Source organism: Phaenicophaeus curvirostris, chromosome 3, assembly GCF_032191515.1.
Source record: "Phaenicophaeus curvirostris isolate KB17595 chromosome 3, BPBGC_Pcur_1.0, whole genome shotgun sequence".
NCBI classification, from domain to species: domain Eukaryota; kingdom Metazoa; phylum Chordata; class Aves; order Cuculiformes; family Cuculidae; genus Phaenicophaeus; species Phaenicophaeus curvirostris.
Window position 1 is genome coordinate 9,123,616 of NC_091394.1, and position 21,311 is coordinate 9,144,926.

The window sequence follows — 21,311 nt, forward strand, 5'->3', positions numbered from 1 at the left end:
GTAGCCTTGTTTGAAATAAATAGCATTTCATCTCACAGTGGGCGAAGTTCCTGTTCCCTGAATGTTAGCTTAAGAAGAAACTATGGAAAAAGCTGAAGAAATGTTCAAAATGAAAAGTAACATCAGGAGACATTTGGGTGAGTATTCAAGACACTCTTTGAGTATTCCTCACAGTGATATTTAAACTAAGCACCACTGATTTCCGGCATGTTGTTGCTCCCTTTTTTAATAAAAAAAATCTGGTTGTAATGTCATTATTGTTCTCCTCATAATTTCGCTTCCCTATGAACAGTTACCTTGGGAATAATGTGCAAACATAGTAGAACTGTCCAAGTTCCTAAGTAGGTGACCAGGACTTGGAAAACTTCCCTAGCCCTAAAATGAACTTTTGTCTAGCTGTAGACTTCATGCTGTATGTTTTAATCACATTTTCCCTTACATAATGTACTTTTGGGTTTAATACACATGATTGGACCTTCAGGAAGAGATATGTAAAAGTTATATGTTGAAGTACCCATGCAGCAGATGCAGAGCCAGTAGATATTGATAACCCCACTGCCTCCTTCTACCCACCCCCAATTTTGACTTCCTGCCAATTAAGTCTACAGTATCTCAGGATAAAATCTTAAGACTTGAATAGAGTTCATCTTTGCTAATTGTCCCACTCTCCAATTGAAGTTACCTCATGAAATCCTAGTGGATTTCCCAGAGTCTATTTATTTCGAACACATTTGCCTTTTTTTTTCCTCTGATTATTTATTCTCTGCTCTTTTCATTAAAAAACCATAACTAGATAACTTTTCTTTCTGCCATTTCAATGCCTTATGACTGTCTTGACTTCTCTTTAGTAGTCAAATAAGAATTGATAATTAGATTTTATAAATATGTCTTTAGGAGATCAGTGGTGACCCTGCTGAAGAGAGCGATGTTCAGTTAAGCACTAAGGAACCCTTGAGCTGAAGGAGTGCCATGGCCATTGGCTTTGGCAGCATATCTGAGTGAAGAAGTCTTGTTTCTCTCTGTCCCCATTCCCAGTTGCTCATTCCCACCCCTAGTGCTTATTCTGAACCTGGAATATTTGATATTCCTTGGTTTACAATACAGGAATATAGAGATTATATACTGACATGGGAAGTGGGAGAGAACGAATCACTAGAACAAACAAAAAGAAAAATGAACTTAAAAATCTACAAACTGCAACAATACTTCTGTACGCATGAATCACTAAGGGCTCTACAAGATGGAGTTCAAAACATAACAAGGATTTCTTAGAAAGTCCTAGAGAATTACACTAGAGTCTCCTATTACTTTATTCATGTGCAGATTGATCTAGGCTAAAGACGAGGGTGCTGAAACAAACACACTGGAATGAAATTTGAATGAAGGCCTGGTCACCTGGTTGGCCATCTTTGCATTAGTAAAAGTGGGGTATGTGACATCTGTCTCTTGCTGTGTTTGCCTTGATGATCAACCCCTCTTTGTGTGCGCATGCATCTTCTCTGTGTCACAGCACTTCATTAACTTCTAACTTCATTACAGACTATGTTAAAAAGAAAGATGTGCTACAAAGTCAGCATCTTTATTCAAAAGCAGCTTTCATGCTTTCTGATTTATTAGTGTAATATAGTATAAGCAATATTACATAAACACAGCATATTTATCAAACACATCCTTCCAGTAACTTGCAATGAGCATAGAAAAATTGAAAGCATATCTTTCATGTGAAGCCTCTGATACCAAAGCACTAGCGTTTAAATAATACTGATAAAGGTACAGTGGGTTTTGATATGCCAGACCAATTTCTTCTTCCCAAATATCATTGCTAAATATTTTGCCCTCTCACTTTCTTAACCATCTATTTCTACTTAAAATATTTTGAACGTCAAATTATGTCTTGAATATTTTTGGGCTGTTCTTCAAATGATGAATATAATGGATATTTTCTCCTACTTTGTGATTATGTAGAAATACAATATTGTATCGCATGATATTTTTCCTGTGTGCTAAGTGACTAAAATTCCTTGTATGACTAGTATGATTTTTCATTAATGGAGAAAATTCACATTTTCTTGTATATGCCATTTGCAGTACTTTGGCACAGTTAAAATTCTTAATTATAAAAGGTGCCAAAATGCAGTATTTTAAGGTAAATCAGAAAAAGTATATGGAAAAAGTAAAGTAACTTTGTACTAAATTTGAGACAGTTTGAGTAGTTATGACTTCAGAACTTCTTTTTACCTTAAGACATTGCTCTAGCAATTTGATTATTTATTATCGGATCACCAATTCATTTCATACTTAGTGTTTAACATTTCACACTTAGTGTTTAACATTTCACAATTGTATTTCATGTAAATTATCAACACACTAACAAAATATTTTCTCCTCTTCAGATGACAGTTTCCACCCTACAGTGGATGTATCTCAGTTACTAATTGTTGTTGAGACCTTCACATGCTAAGCCACAGACCTATCAGACTTTACCCTGGCTTCTTCTATATTTATAAATAATGTTTGGCATATTTCTGACATCAGTTTCGCATTTGCAGTGTAAACTAATAATGTAAGATGGAATGGAAAGACACAGAGATAATCCTCACTGACCCTTGGGGTCACCCTGTGCTTTGCTATAAAGATGAAAAGAAATGAGCTGCAGCTCAGCCCTTTAAATTAACAGCAAAAGATATCAAATCCTTAAACCATTTAACAACTTAATTTGACTTGGTTTTGTTTTTTCTTTTATTTCTTATGGGAGAAGGAAATGTGAAAGCCTGATTAGAGCAGGGTTCCTATTCTATCAGTCTTTGAACTAACATTTGGAAGTATAGGCTCACTTAATATTTAAATTATTTTACTATATATTCATCAAGTTTACATATACTGCAGTGCTTCAATAGAACCATTCTCTAATAAATTTTATGCATGCTACAGTTTAGCTCTAGAGAGGATATTATCTTAGAACAGTGCTAAAATTAATATTGCTAACAACTTCAATCTTTTAGATTGCCCTGCTTTTCCTATGGCTTCTTAAAAGCAGCTAATGAAATACCCAGCAAATCTGCCACAGGAAACTGGTATTTTATTGACAGATTCTTTTCAGTCTTTTAATTTTTCAGCCCTTTCACTGAGTCTTGGTTATGATTTAAGTAGCTAAAAATGTAGTTCTTTCTTCTCCTATCAGATACTTTTATTATTGTTACTCTGGCTTACTACTGTGATGACGCTAATTGAAATTGCTCGATTTCTTCAAATTGTGTGTGCAGTAAAAACATATTTTTGGATCCAACATAATCATTACTACACAGCATTAGATTATTATGTCAGTAGTTTAGGACTGCTTTTGACTTCATTATAAAACCTGACAGGAAAATAAGATGGATTACATAGCTACCAGCTGAGCTAAAGTTTAAATTACTTTTCTGCATCCTAGGGAATAAAGCTTCCTCCCCTCCCAAATTAAACAAAAAAAAAAAAGAGGCAAAACAAACACACCAATATTTGATCTAACATAAATGTAAATAGCAGTGATAAAAGTACTCAATATAAAATCTATTTTGCATCTAGCATTGGTATGAGTTTCCAACATGAAAAAAGGCAGGTTTGAATATTGATCTTTTGTAGCTCCATTAGCTATATGCTGAGCATTGCTGACATCACAGATTGATGTCTCTTTAAACTGTGTCTCAGATTGAATCACTTGGGGAAAACAGCTATTGGCTTTGGATGTTTGTGCTGTTCAGCCACTGGAGAATGCTCTTTTTCTATTTCTCTCTCCCTCTGTTCACCTATTTGTCTCTTGAATATATGCACATTCACACACGGAAGCACACACATGCTTGTCCTTCCACTTTAAGAAATACTGTCTTTATTTCTTCCTGTGAGTATAAGTTTTCAAAGTTACACTTATGTTTCTTTATTACATCTGCACATTACAACATGATGTTCATAGTGAGGCAAAGCTCTCCGTGCTGATTTAAGGTATTGAGATAGTCTCCAGGAATGTCTAAAGGAATGAGTATACACTTGTCTGTGGAGACCTTCATTTCACCTTGTAAAGTGAGGCGACCTAACAGTCTCCAGAGGAGTACTATAGGAATCAATAAAGACAAAGAAACCAAAATCCTTCTGAGGTGCTGGTGGTAGTGATGTGTGTCTGTGTACGTGCATGCCTGTATGTGTATGGATGAAGAGAGCTGGTTTCTGATGAAAAGGAATGCAAATTTAAAGACATTGATCAGTGCTCATCTCCGTTCAACCTCATGCTCTCTGCTGCATCAATACATTGGAAACATAATTTGTATCAGCAGTTGTTTCTTTAATTAAGATCTCTCCCAGATCTTTCTCATTGATTCATGCCATTAACTTATTGATCAGCTTGCTTATGCTGAGATTGCCGTTTTCGCTGAGAAAGGGTATCACTCAGTTCACAATGTTGGTGCACTATGAACATCTTGGCAACTGATGGGAAGACCGAAATTCTGCTTTGGCACAGCTTGAACAGTACACAAAGGCTTTCTTGGCATAAGAAAAAAAACCCAAAGTAATTGGCCATCTCAGAATTTTGAAAACCTGCCAAAAAGAATGTCTTTAATGTATTTTAAAACATTGCTGAAAAACTAACTAGTCTGAAGATAGCATATAGGTAATATTATAGCAATGGGGTATGTACCATATCCAATCTCTGTATGTTAATGCCTAATAACCAGAAATGAAATGATAGAATTTGGGCTAAAAGGTAAGATACATTTAGGAATTATCTGAGAGTAACCAATGACTTATTTAAGCAAATAGTTGGTAAAAGATGTGACAATCAAGGCAGAATGAGTTTAAGGCTGGGTAAAAGTTGAAAAGGGGAAGCTCCATAAGTATTTAATTGTAATTGTGCATATTTTGTCTCTTCATATGGTCCATTTATGCTAGTTTTTCATAAATACTGCAGCAAACAATTTTATTGGTCAGTATGTTCATAGATACTAAATTTCATATGGATACTCAGAGTATAAAATTGAATACTTGTAGTAGAAACTTGAGCAGAAAGAAAAACTACAAAATCTCTATCAACTTAGATAGCCAAGTATTTGATGCTGCACAAATTTCAAGTAGTTATGAATGGCTTACGCAAAAATCACAGGGAAATATTTATTCAGTAAAATTAAGTATTTAGGTTTAAGGTTTTTCTCTGTCTCACGTGGACTTCGTGATGTCTTGCTAGAACTGAAGTGCAATGACTTTTAAAATGTTGTCTTATATGATTCAACAACTCAAGACAAGCAATAAGGAAAAGAGCAACAGTAATCTGGTACCTCTAACTCTATATACTAGATGGAGCAGCTCAGAAACAGGTAAGATGCATGTGGCACTCATTGAAGCATTATGCCTAACACGTGACTTCTGTGGAATGCTTTAACCTCACCAAAATACTTCAAAATCATATTCAAGGTGACTAGCCAAGAAATGACTGAACTGACCAGTTTGTTGGGTTAAAGAACCACAAAATAACACAGCAGTGGCTGGACTATGTGGATGAATGTATGGGAATGTGGGAGATATGATGGCAATAGCAGTGAGTAAAGAATATTATTGACAGTAAGTATTGTAAAAACAAATGCTCAAGAATTGATGATTTTCCTCACAAACAAATAAATTAAAATTAGTATTAATACAATTAATAGAACAATTTCTCATGTTTCTTAAGGAAATTGAATTTACTTTCTGTGACAGAACATGATTTGTGACACTAGATGTTGCTTTTTGTAAAATAAAGCACCTTCTCAAGGACAAAAGTGAATGATATGCACTGAACTCACACGGCACACAAGTCATGGTTGGTCCCAGAAGCAATCACAGGAGATTTAAATGCAGCAAAGCCAGCAGAAGTGTTCACTTGGTGAGAATTGGAGGCAGGGTAGGTAAGTTCTGCTGCCAGGCACTAGATCGAGGCAAAAGGGCAGTTCCTGGAGCAACGGAAGCCCAGGAGACCCAGGAGGGAACAAGGGGCAGGTAGCTCCTGACTCCTGGAAGTGGCAGCTGGCCCGTGATTCTATGACTCTATGATTCATTACCGATAGGCCCTTGTAGCTGGGACACTCTCTTTCACATCTACCCCAGCAAGACACATAGTACGACACCAAAAAATGGTTTAGCGGTAACAGTGTCCATCTCTTTAGAGCTTTCCAGAAATACAATATGGAATGGGTGCTGTTTTGCATTAAGATCTTTATTCTTCTTTAGATGTATTCAGCACCAAACTCGAAACTGTTCCTATTTTGCATGACTCAGAAAAAATAGTCATCTGTATCGTGTAATGTTCAAAAAACAATACTATGACTATTTCCCAGAAATGGCAGTTGTCTCAGTGCGGTTATACAAAGTGCTGTGCTGTGGGAGAAAGGATATGTTAAAAGAGGGTTTCCTTCCTTATATGGAAGGAAAAGTGTGACCAAGTGAAAATATCGGGCATGTCAGTGAAGACTGACCTGACCTTGTGTGGTTTTGAATAAGACAACCTGCATTTGTGCAGGACATGGCTTTCATAAATACTGTGCTCTCCTTTAAAAGCTTCCATAGCAGCTATATCTAACCACATGAATATTAATGTAGCTATATCCTTCCCTGGAGGTGTTTAAGGGATGGGTGGACGAGGTGCTGAGAGGCATGGCTTACTGATTGATAGGAATGGCTGGACTCAATGATCCAGTGGGTCTTTCCCAACCTGGTGATTCTATGATTCTATATAAGTAAAATTGGGAAAAATATGGCCTGTATTTCTCAGAACTCTGACTTCCCTTTAAATTATCTGTTTACTTGGAGATCCCTGGCCATGATAGGTAGTATCTAAAACCATGTCTGCCCAGAATCAGCAATACCTAAAAGCAGACTTGAGCATCTGAGCCTCAAAGTTATAAGTTATAAAGTAGAGGAGTTGTATAAGGTGGAGTTGTATTGATTGTGCCCCATGCAGCTTCCATTGGGCTAGAAGCCATGAGCCTCTTACTACCCTTCTAACCTTGTTTCTACCTAACTGCATTTTCATAGCTGAGAGCTAGCACGTAATGCAATGAGAAGTGAGCTGGAGAAGGCACAGAGCACGCACATGGTTGGCAGCTGTGTGCTTTTTGGCCACCTTATAGAAGAATGTGTGACAGCACAGCTAAAATTCAAACAGTTTCAAAAACATGAGTGGCCCATGAAATCCACAGTATTTGGTACATCTGGTGTGCAACAAACTAACAAATTTTATGGTACACTTTTCTGTAACAGAAAAAACTTGTAATCTCCCGTGCTCTTAGAAGAATATACATCAGGAAAACTAACTCAGTCATAAATAAGTGGTCAGAAATATGCTGCACCCACTGCATTCTTTGCAGCAAGTTGGACCAGAATTGTGTATAGGTTCAGAGGTTATCAGTAGAAAATCTATTTGTTGCTTTCTTTAATATAGTTCAACTGGCAAAACAAAGCAAAAGAGTAGATTAGGATTGAGGAATTAGAAAATCAGCTGAACATTGTGGCTAAAATGGTTAGATGTGAAACAATTTGGCTTTTCCTTGGCTCAGATGAGATCTGAATTTGACCTAAACTCCACCATTTCTCTGCTTGATTAAAAGCTTTAAGGTAAATTCTAGAATAGGTGAATGAGGCATGAAGACACCCTTGCCAGGTTCAGATGAAGTTTGGGGGACTCACTGTAGATTTCAGTGGGCACAGCATTTATCTATTATTTTAGTTAGTCTGCAAACAACATAAGACAAGATTCTATCAAATGATGCTAATTCATATTTTCAAGTTTGTTTTCAGAAGGGATGCTGTCCTGGTAAAGATTATATCAAAATTAATTTAGCTGACTGGTGGATTTTCCTCAGCAATCTGAAGTAAGAATGAATATGGATCACAGTTTTCATTAGACTGCTTTCTAATCCATTTAGTTAATTTGGTGCTTGAACTGTATTTGGACAAGACATTAGGTTCTGTTATAACATTCAGTTAAAAAGGAGAAAGTAGTGGAAGCTGCCTACCCAGAGGCTCATGGAATATAGTAAGAAAAAAAACAGACTTAAAATCCTTTAAGACAACGGATAAAGTGTTCACTATTTGTCTGATTTTAGTATTTTGGGCATATGGGGAAATTTTATAGTTTTTGAAGGATAGCCTAATCTGCAAGCGTTGCAGGATAGTCATCTCAGGTAGAAATGAACTGATTTTGATGGACAAAAGAATGCCCTAGTAAGAGAAGTCTGTGGGGGCTGGCTTGCTCAAGTTTACTTTTTATACTCTTATATGTTTTCACAGAAACAAGTTTATGTGAGAAAAATGAAAACAAAACTTTTCTGAAGTGAGTATACTCATTCCAAAAGATACGATGAGATTTCAGAGGAAAAGTGAAACTTCATTGCAAGAATTTCAATTCATAAAATTTCTGTGGGCAACAGTTTGTCCTGTTGCTCCTTCCATAGGATACTATTTTTTGTCTGTAAGTTAGGTGTAGGTTGTTTTAATTACCAGTGTCTTGAACATCTCTAACTTTTATTAATTGTTACTATTCACTGTTTTTCTTGTTAGTGTAGCTGGAGAACAACCTCTCTGTGGCCTCACTGGGGCAGGGGCTTGCGGATCCAGAGGGGTGAGCTGGGGTCCTGGACCCCAGGCAGGGTGGGGGATCCACAGGGATGAATAAGCACAGGCAGGGCTGGTGATGCCCCCACAGCCCTGACAACAATAACCAGGGTATTGCATACTCTCACTAAGCAGAAGTCTATCCCAAGAAATTTTTCAGACAATACTACCAGGATTTTTTATTTATTTGACCAGTTTTCACTAAAAGATATCTAATAAAGATGTCCTGCTCAGCTTGAGTTATAATTAAAAACTTGGGGAAAAAAACCCTCTGTTTACCACTTAGAAACTCACTTCCTTTCCAGCCATTGCGAAGTCTTGCTATCTTTGTCTAATGATTGAAAAAGTAGAATAATTTTGTAAAACTGAGAAACTGTATCTTCACTGCTGGAGTGAAGAACAGGTTTCTTATTGGATGCCATGCACTGAGTTTGAAAGTAAAACACTTTAACATAGATAAATATTACAGGAGTAAATATATATATTTTTTTCTTATTCTTAGAAGCGATACACTTAAAAAAATCAAACTTATGGATGATGTCCAGACAATGTTATCAACCCTATATTGGTTTTCTAAATCTAACCAAACATTGGGGACACACTATCAGAAATCTTGTTGTGTGACTAATGCCAAGTATTGTATTTTTGTGATCATTTGAACTGAATACACCATAAAATAAGCTGTTGTTTTTATATAAGGAAATAAAAACATATGAGAAATTATTGAATATTGAGGCACACACTGTGATCATTCAGCTGTGGTTTTCTTGTAGGAAGAAGATTTTATTTTGCTAAAGTTGATACCACCTTTCTAATGTAGTGACTATAATTTCAGAGAAGAAGGACTTTTATGTTTTTGAATCAATGGAATTTATAAAGCTACAATTATTTTTTAAATTCTTTATTGACTTTTCCAGATGTTTAGCCTGTATTTTATTGGGAACTGAGAGCAGTTGCAAAGATTGATTAATTTTGCTGTATCTGACACTGCCCCAGAAGAACTGTAACTGGCAGAAAGGTTGGCATTCATCTTAGCTAACTTACATGTTCACAGCATAAACCTTGACACAGAGTTGTCTAGATTTCCTTTAAGTCAGTACTTTACAGTCATTCTCTGCAAACCATAATGAGAATTTAAACTACTACTTTCAATACAGGTATCTACAGGAGTCTAAAGGCAATGATCTCTGAGAATAAATTAGACGTTGTGGATGCTGGAAGTTTAGTGGAATGCATGGATCACTGGAAAAAAATGTAAAAGAGAAATCCTGTGAGCATTAGGAAAAAAATGGACACAATATGTTTCAGGAATTCTCTAAAATGCAAGCTTTTGAAGGCTGAGAGTACTTGTCAATGTATCTTTAAATATTTAACCATGTGGTACCATACGGTTTTCTTTGTACCCTGTGCCCCAAATTTTTTTTTTCGTGCTCCCCCTTAGACAATCAGTTATTGAAATTGGCAGGGACCTATTAGTAGGCTAGATGCACCTTTTCTTTCACTTTGTGCCCCACCCCATGTCATATTTGTGCAGAAGAGTGTGTGTGGGGTTTAATGTAAAGTTATCTTTCCGTGGGCTACAAGAATTTTCTATATGAAAATATCTATCAAAAACTAATAAAAATAATCAAAACTAATATAAAAAACTAATAAAAAAAAATAAAAAGGTGTGATGGATCCTCAGAGAAGACTGTCAGTGTATTCAAAAGGCAGTGGACCAGTTTTCTAGCTACAGGATCTTCTATTCCATCTGTAGGTGCCTAGATGCTTTACCTTATTGAAGGTGAAGTTCCAGAGACTAAAGGACACTGATCAGCTGAAAAGTGTTTCTGAGAAAGTTTGTGCTGTGAATAGGGTATTTAAAAGCAATTTACCAGCTGGAAGACAGCCAGGATACAGGCTAGTATGGCATGAGCTAAAAAGGAGTATCATTTCATCACTGTATAAAGGCTGGTTTCCTCTAAAAATGTTTTCTCCTTACCTACTAAAAATACAGTGTTAAAAAGTCATCTGCTCGTTGGCATTACTCCCAGGAAATCACAGCTGGATAATATTCAAAGATCATCTTCTCCAAGCTCAGGAACAATGCATCCCAACAAAGAAGCAGTCAAGCAAAAATGCCAAGAGACCTGCATGGATGAACAAGTTGCTCCTGGACCAAGTTAAACACAGAAAGGAAGTATAAAAAGGGTGGAGGCAAGGACAGGTAGTCTGGGACAAATACAGAGAAGTTGTTCAAGTAGCCAGGGATCAGGTTAAGAGATCTAAAGTTCTGATGTGGGAGATGGTACTACAAATCCAAATAACTCTAAGACCTGTGACTAATTCCAGCCTGCTCCTTAAATGAGAGGGAAGGTAAGCATAACAATATAATAACATTGTACTTTCTTTACACATTCTGAATTTTAGGTTACAGAATTCTTGCTAAATGTTTGCCATGGTTTGAGCTGGGCTTGATTTCACTATGTTTGTATTAGGAAAAAATAGCTGGATATTTTCTATGACTGCTTTTAAAAAGACAATATGTGACTTTTTTTTTTTTAATGTAGGATATTTCCTGTGTATTATTTTCCAACAATGTGAAAATATCAGATCTGAAAATATTGGGCTTCTCTAGTTTGGATACAATTGGATAGAGCTAAACATAATTTCACCTATTAATTTTTCATGACAGATAAATTTAGTTTTTTTATTTAAGGCAGCATACATAAGCTACACGTGTTTTTACTCTACCATATTAGGAGTATCTTGTACATGCATTTCCTTGGTTTGCATATATTTTGGTCAGGGTGACAGATATTAAGGTCCAAGTTTGTTATTATACTTGAATTTATCTAATCCTAGTTAAAAGGAGATGGGTAGACTAATTATAAAGGCAACACTTTCCAGTTTATTTCTATCTTATTTTCTATGTGTAACTAGTGTTTTGCATTTTTTTTTAATAGCATTCTAAATTAAAATAAGGATGTGTGGTATTTAGAGTTCTTTAGGATACTAGATTTTGGTGTGATGCCTCTTTCCCCTCAGATGGTAAAGATCTCCTCTTTATATTTCTTGTGTCCTTTTAGGAAACCATATATTCTTTATGATATTCAGCACATTAGTAAAAAGAAGATTGCAGAAACCAAGCAACTTTTCTTCTCATTACTGCAGACAACCGTAAGCAGTACAACTCTTGGTTGAGTTTTTTTCAGTATAGAATTAAGCCTGAAGAATCCTAGAATTTTTAAATTAATAATTTAACAGGAAAGGGTGAAAAATATTTCTTTTTTTGACCTCCTCCAAATGTTTGATTACTTTTGTTAAAATCCAGGCCCTCCGTTCCTTGGCCTTTTAATCTGGTTGAGGAAACAACAAACAAGGAAGACACTTTTGGGAGGCGGTGCGGAGAGGTGTATAATAAATTAACAGCTATGTAACTTGCACAAATTTGTCATGTAAGAGAACTAATTTTTTTAATTGCAAAGGTAAGTGAACTCTGTGGGCAAGATAAAGCTTTAAAACATGATAGCATGTGGAAAAGTTTGGAAATGTCTAGAGAGGGGGCTAACTATAGCTCTCAGAAAGATCTTATTCAGACTCAACAACCTATAAATGTCTGTCTTTGGGCCATGGAGGGCTTTGTTGTGATGCTCCGCTTCAGCTTTCAAAGAGACTGTAGAAAAATTTCCAAAAATGTAATTTGTGTCTAGGAATAAGATTGGCTTCCACGAGGATTGCATGAAATTTCTGAAGATATTTAAATTTAAAAAAATATAATCAAACAATCAAGTTCTTCCGATCTTATGATGACACTATTGCTTGGCTAAAGAATATACAAGAATAAGACAAAGATCTGGAAAAAGTGAAAAAATTTTATCTCACTAAATATAATGACTACACGTTTTTCCAGCGAATCTTCTGAGCGGCTGGATCTAACCAATTCCTCAAACCATCTTGCAGTGCAAGGTCAAAAGAATATTACTCAATCTCAAAAATAACCAAAAAAGTTTACATTTACAAGATAATGATATAAGCTGTCACGGAAATGCAAAAGAATAAATGTGAAGTGGCTTTCCAGAATAGAATTTTTTATCTAGTCAAAATAACCGCAGCTAGGCTATTCAACATTATGGTATCTAAAAATATTTCTATCCCACCTATTTGTAATTGGGTAAATAATAGTTAATGTGAGCACACATTAACACTGGAAGTGTTGGCTGTACACATAAAGAGAGATCATGGCCAAGAAAATGACTTTTGGTGAGGTCTTATCAGCACGTCAAGATATCCTCTTGAAAAAGACAAAAGCATTGCATCATCTTGAATGAATGAATAAATAGTATTTTTGTGGATTAACACAGCAAGAATAGCTTAAGCTGTAGGTTTTGCAGATAAAAGTTACTCAGTATTTTAACTGTTAGGTGTGAAGAATATTTAGTAGAAGACAGGAAGCAAATGAAAGATCTATTTCTGTTATAGCTTCAAAGAATAAAACTCATTAAATGGCTTCTCAATAAATCCATATCTATATAAATTAATATCTCATGAAGTTTATACAATCACTGTAACTTGAGACCTCTTGCTGAAATGACCTTAAATTGGAACCACAATTTCTACTGAGGAAGCATGCAAATTTTCAAAGGAGAGCGAGATACACGCTTCAGAGTTAGGGGTACTCAAATATTCTTAATTTAAAACACAGTGGAGTTATCATTCAACTATAATATTATCTTGCCCTGCAGTCCTTTTATTTATCTAACTATCACTATCGTGAATGCAGCATTTCATCAAGATAGTTACAGAGCTGGACTTCAATATGTCTTTGTTTCTTTGTGATGATTTATTTGGAAAATATTGTGTTTGGCAATAGTAAGAATAGAAGCATGCTTTGCATCTTAAACTGAAAACTAAAACCCCAACTGTGCAAACACTTAGGCAGGTGTTCATTTTTGTGCATTATTTGCAGAATTCAAGATTTGAATATTCCACTGTTGTTGTTGTACACAAAACTTTTTGCTTTGACTGTAGGGCTGAGTTTCTTTTGTACAAGTTTTCATACATTTTATGGAAGTATGTCCTTTAGTAGATTTCCTTAAACTTTTCTTTTTATGATATCATTCCTATGTTACAGTGGATGCCTTCAAATATTCTAGTTGGCTTGCTTTGCGACTTGACTTGATATTAAAAGTTGAAATGTGCTATATTTACTACATATCATGGACATAAGGTAAGTGCCATACAGCATCACACTAAATTTTTACTTAATGCTGTGGGGCTTGTACCCACTATCACTAGGACTGGATATCGCCCATCATGACTGGTCCACACTTACTGTGTTCATCCCACTGTGGGTGGTACGTCATCTACATTAGGGATCCTGTAGCAGCACAAGTGGACTCATTGTCACAGATCTCTGTAAAGTGCCATTGCAGAAGCCTTGTAAAATGGAGAAAATCTCACTAAATAGTAAAGGAATGCTGCTTTTCAGTCTTACTTAGGGATTTTTTTTTGTGTGGTATTTTTGATGGATCCTCTTACTCAAAATCCATCAACTCATCTGATATCACTGGAACCTGTGAAGTGTTAACTCTTAACCTCATCCTTTTGGAAGATGACTTAAAATGGGTAAAAGGATGTGTGTTATGTGGAGAAGGGGGATATATATTTAAAAAAATATATAATGGTGTGATAGGGATAAGGGACGTGGGGGAGCTGATGGTTTAAATCTCCGTGGGCCTCGGAATCGAGCCTGTTTCAGTCAGATTGTGGCCCTGCTAACAAATCCAATAGCAGCTAATCTGATCATCTGCTCTCTAGTTTTCATGCTGTGTTTTCTTCAGAGTTCCCTCTCCTAGTTCCAGTCTGTGACAGTGTGATAAGACACAAGAAATTTAGTCATCATTGCTGCTGTAAAGGAGCTCAGAGAAGGGATTATGATATTCCATAACCCTTACATTAGACACGGACAGGGGCAGCCACTGCTGTGATTACAGGCCTGAGCACTGCTGTTATTTTTCCCACCTCCCTCACATTATTCATTTATTTATTTATTTTGATTTTATTTTTTTAATTTCTTTTTTTTTTTCAGAGAGAGCTTTAAAAGATTAGCTAAGAAATAGTCACCATCACAATCATCATCCTAAATCTCGTTGTGCAAAACTCAGAAGTTGTGCAGCTCAGAAGGTTGTTACACTTCTAACCAGCATGGACAAGATAACTGTCAAGCAAGTTATCAAAAACACTCATCCACTATTCAGTCATTATTAGGAAATTCAAACAGTGTAAGCTGAACAAATCAACATAGAATACAGAGAGGATGCCACAGGGAACACTGATTTGGGAAAAATATATCTTACTGCTGAGGCAAGTCAGAGATTAGGTTGCTTTTCCTCTGTTGTGCACATGGCAATATCTGTGATGAAAATATTATTTGCAGTACCTCTTGCCTCTAGTTATCAAGTGGGTTTGCAGTGCTGTTGCTGAAAGAATGATTATACTTGTGTTAACTGCCAATCCAGCACCAAGTCTTTTTACCTGATCCATGACTCTTACGCCCATAAAGAAGGGTTTTCTTCAAAAAAAAGAGTAGAGTTTTTTCCAAATAGCGAAGTCACAAATTAAAAAAAGGGGTGACGATGGAAGTTGGATTGCCTGCTCTCACAGAAGTAATAAAATGATCTGGAAATAATCTCTTCTGTTGTTTGTTTGCTTTAAAAGCAAGAAGTGAGAGAATTTTTAAATTGGCTTAAGCTGTTGGCTAAAGATTGCTTCTTGCATTTCAAAAGGAATCCCTGTCACTGGCACTATTTGTTTTGCAGCACTTTATAAGGAAAGGTACTGTATGGAAATGTAAGCCATATGCCTGAGCCCAGAGAAAGGCAGTATATGAAGCCATGGGCAGAGTCACAGTGTTCAGCTGGGATGTTCTGTGTGTCTGCACACATGTGGCGTGCAGTGCTGCTCTGCTCTGTTAGGACTCAGGAAGATCCAGAAATAGCTGTATGACAGTTACTGGACTGGCTCAATAGTTGCTTCTGGGACAGTATAAGACAATTTCATTGCAGACGAACTACCTGACACGACACGCCTAGTCACCACCACACTCTGAGCAAGGAGGAAAGGTTTTAATTACAGCAGTGAAAGGCATATCTGTAGACTCCTCTGTGGCTCCCTGCAGGACCAAAAGAGGTGCCTGTTGTGAGCACTGGACCTCTATTATGTACCATACAATTTAGGTTACGTTTGGCTTTCGCCTGCAAGTGAAGGTCAGCTGGGAAATCTTGAGAGCTTTGATAGCACTGGAAGCTGCTAGCCTGCTGTTTGGTGAGAGATTTTTGAGATTTTCAGAGGGGATTTTGACTTAGTTTCTAAAGCATTAGTGATGTACCACATAGAGAGACTGAGACTTCAGCTCCTGGATGAGTTCAGAGGAGAATGTGTTTAATATATATGTTTAAGTATAATGTACTTAAAATATGGCAATATAAATATTATGTTAATATTTTATATTTGAATATATGTAATCATGATGAAGAGAGAAAATTTGAGGGACATATTTTCATAAGTAATTCCTAGCAACAAGTTTTGTTCAAAATTTAATCTAAGTATTCTGAACACAGTTTGCTATACTTGATGCTATTTATAACGGTTTCTGTGTGCATTAATTTTCTTTTTAATTGGAAGATTTATGTGGTACTATCACTTTGAAAGTTGACTGGAAACTATTAATTCTGACTTATCAAAGTTTTGCATACAGTTAATGTAAGGTTTAACCCAGCAGTGTTTTCTGGAGGCAGCTAACGCTTACTTTTAAGCAAAATTTCTGTGTATCTTTTCATAGAGTATTTTTGTTGAGACACAGACAGAACAAAGGTAACAAAGAGGCATACATAGCATTGCCTAGCACTCACTTATCCCTTGACAAACACAGCTGGATTTCTTTACCCTTTTTACAGAGAGTATTGAAAGATTAAATATTACAACAGAATAAAAATTCCCTAGTAAAAGCAAGCTGTTAGAGAAAAACTATGCAACCTCTTCTAAAAAATAAATAAAAATTGACAGATGGCTAAGACTGATAGCAAAATTCCTTATTAATTTATGATATTTTGTATTAGGAGATTCAGCACACTTTGTGTGCGAAGATGATGAGATAAACAATGGTAGTTTTTGCTCAGTAGGTATGTAATCATCCACAGAAAACGGGAAAAAAACAACAACAACAAAAAGTCCACCCTCCAGGACATTCTTCTTCTGCATTTTGGACTTCTCTGTTGAAATTTATTTCCTTTATTAGGCCTTAGACATTTTAATTTGATGAAAAATTTTTGACATTTCTTAAACATATCTTCCTGCATTGCCCCACCATCTCAGATACTGCTGACATCCACAATCAAAGTGATCCAGCAGAAATAGAGAAGTATTCACTCAGTCCAGCCCAATAAGATGAATGATAACTAGTATTTTTGGTTGGTTGTTTTTGATATTTTGCTTTCCTCTAGTCAAGTGAGAATTTATTACAGAACAATACATCCAGAAGACTTTGATATGAAGAGGCCTTATTTGGCCTTGAGCTAACCAACTTGAGAACACACCCTGTCAAAGGTCAAGGTTGCAGACTACTTCCTGTTTCCTTTAAAACTAAAAGAAACATAAAAAGATCTCAAACTTTTAAGCCATCACCGTAGGGATTTCAGAAGATGACTGAGGCTGGAACAAAGCGTACCCTCTTGCTTCTGGGTATCAGGAAAGACTTTAATGGTATCACGACATTGATCATTGAATTCAAGGTCACAGTCATGTCAGTGTTAATGAATTCCAAATATGATTCCACAAAATATTAGTATACAGCAGATAGGAAGCAGTGCATCCTACAAATGCTTTTAGACATTATTTATAACAACCCATAATAAAGCTTTTTGTTGTCCACCAATGGCAAATCCAGACAATTTCTTCTATCATGTCATGCGAAACAACATGAACAAAGAGTGTACTTAAGTTCTTTGCAGGTTTTTTACATTCATCACTGTTTTAAGGAAATTGTATAAATTTCTTGAAAGCATGGTTATAAATTTCTGGAGAAGTTATTGAATCCTGACTAAGTAAAATATTGATAACACTGTGATCTGAAATGATTTTCTGTCTTTGCTAATTTTCTCAGTCTGTAGTCAATTCACATTTCTTTGCACATATTCAAAGTCAGATGAAATTAGGGCAGAGCTGTCTCTGTGAAGCCCACAGTGACAGAGATGTCCCCAGCTGCAAGAATTTGCAGTTGTGAATGCCTCTTTTCTCTGTCCACTATAAATATTTCAGTAGGTCACGAAAAGAGCCAGCAACACAATTCACAATTACAATGCATTGGAGTTGGTTTGATTTCCATTGGCATAGAATAAGACAATATTCTTTTTTAAAAATATCATTGTTTTGAAGTATACATTACATGTATTTTAGCTATTTAAAGAACATATTTTTCAAAAGTCTTTATCAAAGGCATTTTCTTTTTTTCATAACTGAGCTAGAATTAGAAATGCAGCAAACTTCAATAATACTCATAATCCTAATTAGAACCTTTACTTATTTGTAGTATCTGCTTCTATCAGTGTTAAAAGCAAATACTTCCTATGCATTGCAGTGCAAGTGAGCAATGCTATTCAAGATCTAAGATACCACCTTTAGCCTGGTGGTAGTCTAAGCAATGTTCTATATGAAAAATGGAAGAACTATTGGCTCTGACAGAAGTCTGAATTCTGTTTGTTTTTTTTTTTTAACTATGGCAAGCAGAGACCAAGCCAAGATGGTAGCAAACATTTCCGTGCACTTCTACACATCACTGCAAAAGGTCGGAGTTTCTGACAGTGCCTGTGCAGTACTAATAAAAGATAGCAATCTAGAGAGCACAGAATGCAACAGAACTGTTAGACATCTCCACTGAAAAAAAATTCTATAGAAGTTGTCTCCACTGAGTTCTATCATATACAGCCGGAGTGGTGAAGCTTTCCCAGCAACCAGAGTCAGAATAATACTGACCAAAGCCAAGTGGTGACACTCATTTGTTATCTAATCTAGGTTCCAGCAGACCAAAAAGTAAACATAGCATGGTAGTTAAAAGCATCTGCTAAAATATAACACTAAACTAATTATTTCATCCAACTCCTAGATTCTTTCAACAATTTCCTGCTATTTTATTTCACACTCTGGTAAACTCTTATCAGAGAGCTTTTCTTACTACAAGGTTAACAAAATCAAGATCTGTCAGCTTACTCCAGAGTCCTGTCATAGCTCTAGAGCATCCTAAATCTGTGAAGACTCTCTGGAATAATGAGAGAGAAGTTAAGAAGTTTGCACTGTTTGTGGATGAAGCACCTTGTTTCCCCATGTAATTTTTTTAATTATTAACTTCATATAAATACTTCACAGAATCATAGAAGTGCTAGAAGGGACCTTTAAAGATCATATGCTTCCAATCCTCCTGCCAAGGACAGGGATATTTTTCACTAGATCAGGCTGCTGAAAGACCCATTCCACCTGACTTTAAACTCCTCCCAATGATGCAGCATTTGCAGCCTCTCCAGGCAACCTGTTCTAATGTCTTACCACCCTCATCACAAACAATTTCTTCCTTATAGAATCATAGAATCACCAGGTTGGAAGAGACCCATCGGATCATTGAGTCCAACCATTCCTATCAATCACTAAACCATGCCCCTGAGCACCTCGTCCACCTGTACCTTAAACACCTCCAGGGAAGGTGACTGAACCCCCTCCCCAGGCAGCCTGTTCCAATGCCCAATGACCCTTTCTGTGAAAAATTTTTTCCTAATGTTCAGCCTAAACCTCCCCTGGCAGAGCTTGATGCCAGTGGTAGCCAGTTTCTCAAGCAGAATACTGCATCAAATGATGTCAAAGGCTTTACTGAAGTACACTATATCCCCAGCCTTTCTAAAGCAATGAGACAATTTTACTGTACTGAATTTCCAGCAATAATTTTAATTGTGAGAGAAAAATGCGTAACCTTACTAAACCTCATTCTAATGCCTAAATTAAGTAATCTGAGTTTTCAGGCTATGAAGGTTAGAATTTTTAGTGTGAAGAGTCCCACCTGTAGGACTGAATTGCATGCATTTGATTTAGGAAATTGAATTCTGTTCTTAATTCAAGAATTGACCAAAACATGCGATTTTAGAAAAATCAGGTAACTCCTAAGCATAATTTTCTTAATCATCTTAAGAATTTTCCATCATAAACACTTCCATCAGGGCTATTTTATAAGCTGTTTACTACTTTCTAAATTATTTGCATCAAGTACTGTAGAATTACTAGTTAGTATTTTTATATGCCTTGAGCTACACTGCATCGTTTCTGTAGTACTTATGTACGGCTCAAAAATATGTTCAAATAGATGAAGTGGAAACAAACTTCAATGGGATAGACAAACTGTAAAATCAAGATATAGTAGAGAGTTATTTTTAATTATTAAATCGAAGGAGATTTATGTTTAATGTAAGCTTAATTAACTTCCTATGACCATGTATGGTATAAACATCCAGTGTCAAGATAATCTGTTGCTAGTAAGCAACTGAGAAACCCTGCCTCTATTCTTAATTTTCACTTGTAAGAATGGACTGGAAGAAAAAATATCAAAAAAGTTTTAAAAGGAAGAACAAATGAAACTATCACCTGCTTTCACATGCAATTGTATTTTCAAAATTACTCTCCAGCCATTGATATTTGAAGATTGTGATTCTAAACCAGGAATATATAATGATTTGACATATATTGCAGGAAAATATTACTTTCCTATACCAGTTGCACAAATTTTACTGTATGTATTTTGCTATTAGTACAGGTAACTGGGATCCACTTTTTCTATAAGTTTCCATATATTACCATAATAGTAGCTTTATGCCTCATAGTTACTTGCTTTGTTTTTCATTCTCATTTTATAACAGCATGCCTAGAGCCCATCAATATTCAAGTTAGCACTTTAAAATGAAACTATAAATTTCAATTTGGAGGAAATAAGCCCTTATTCAGGCTCATAAGTTTTAAATAACACATTACCATTGGCTACATTAAGTTTGCATTTCTAATGTTATTTTATGCATTTGACAATAGATGTTCCACTCTGCTCAGGAGTGGAGAGCAAATGCATGTGAAATGTAAGTCTGCTTAAAATGTAGGAATTTATTAGAGCTGTCAGTCAGCAGTGACATGAGAGTTAAATTATTTCTGAAGAGATTTGAGTTGATATTTGCACTTTCCATTGTCTTTATCCTCTGAAGTTTGAGTATAAATAACTCTTAAAAGGTTTTCATCCTAGATTGGTTAGTGCTTCCTAAAGTCAAATAAAATGAAACTGAAAATACAACACTAGATGCACAAATGTCTTAAAGAAATAACTAGGGAAGCTAGGTAGCATTTGGGGGGAAAAAATAAATAGAAGAAAGAAAGAAGAAAGGAAGTTCAGTTATTTATTTCTACCCATCCCAGGAGAACCAGATTGGTTTACTTCTATTTTTGTTGTGGTTTGATTACGTTACTCTAGGAAAAATGGTGAGTAACTAATTTTCCTTTTGGATGCTTTCCTTTTAAGTGGCTGGTATGTGCTAGTGGTCAAGTGGTGAATCTGAATATTAACTGTGATACAAATTAATGTAAATTTCCCTCTGCTGCAGGACTAAAACCAAGGAAGATGTGAAAATACTTCTTTTCCT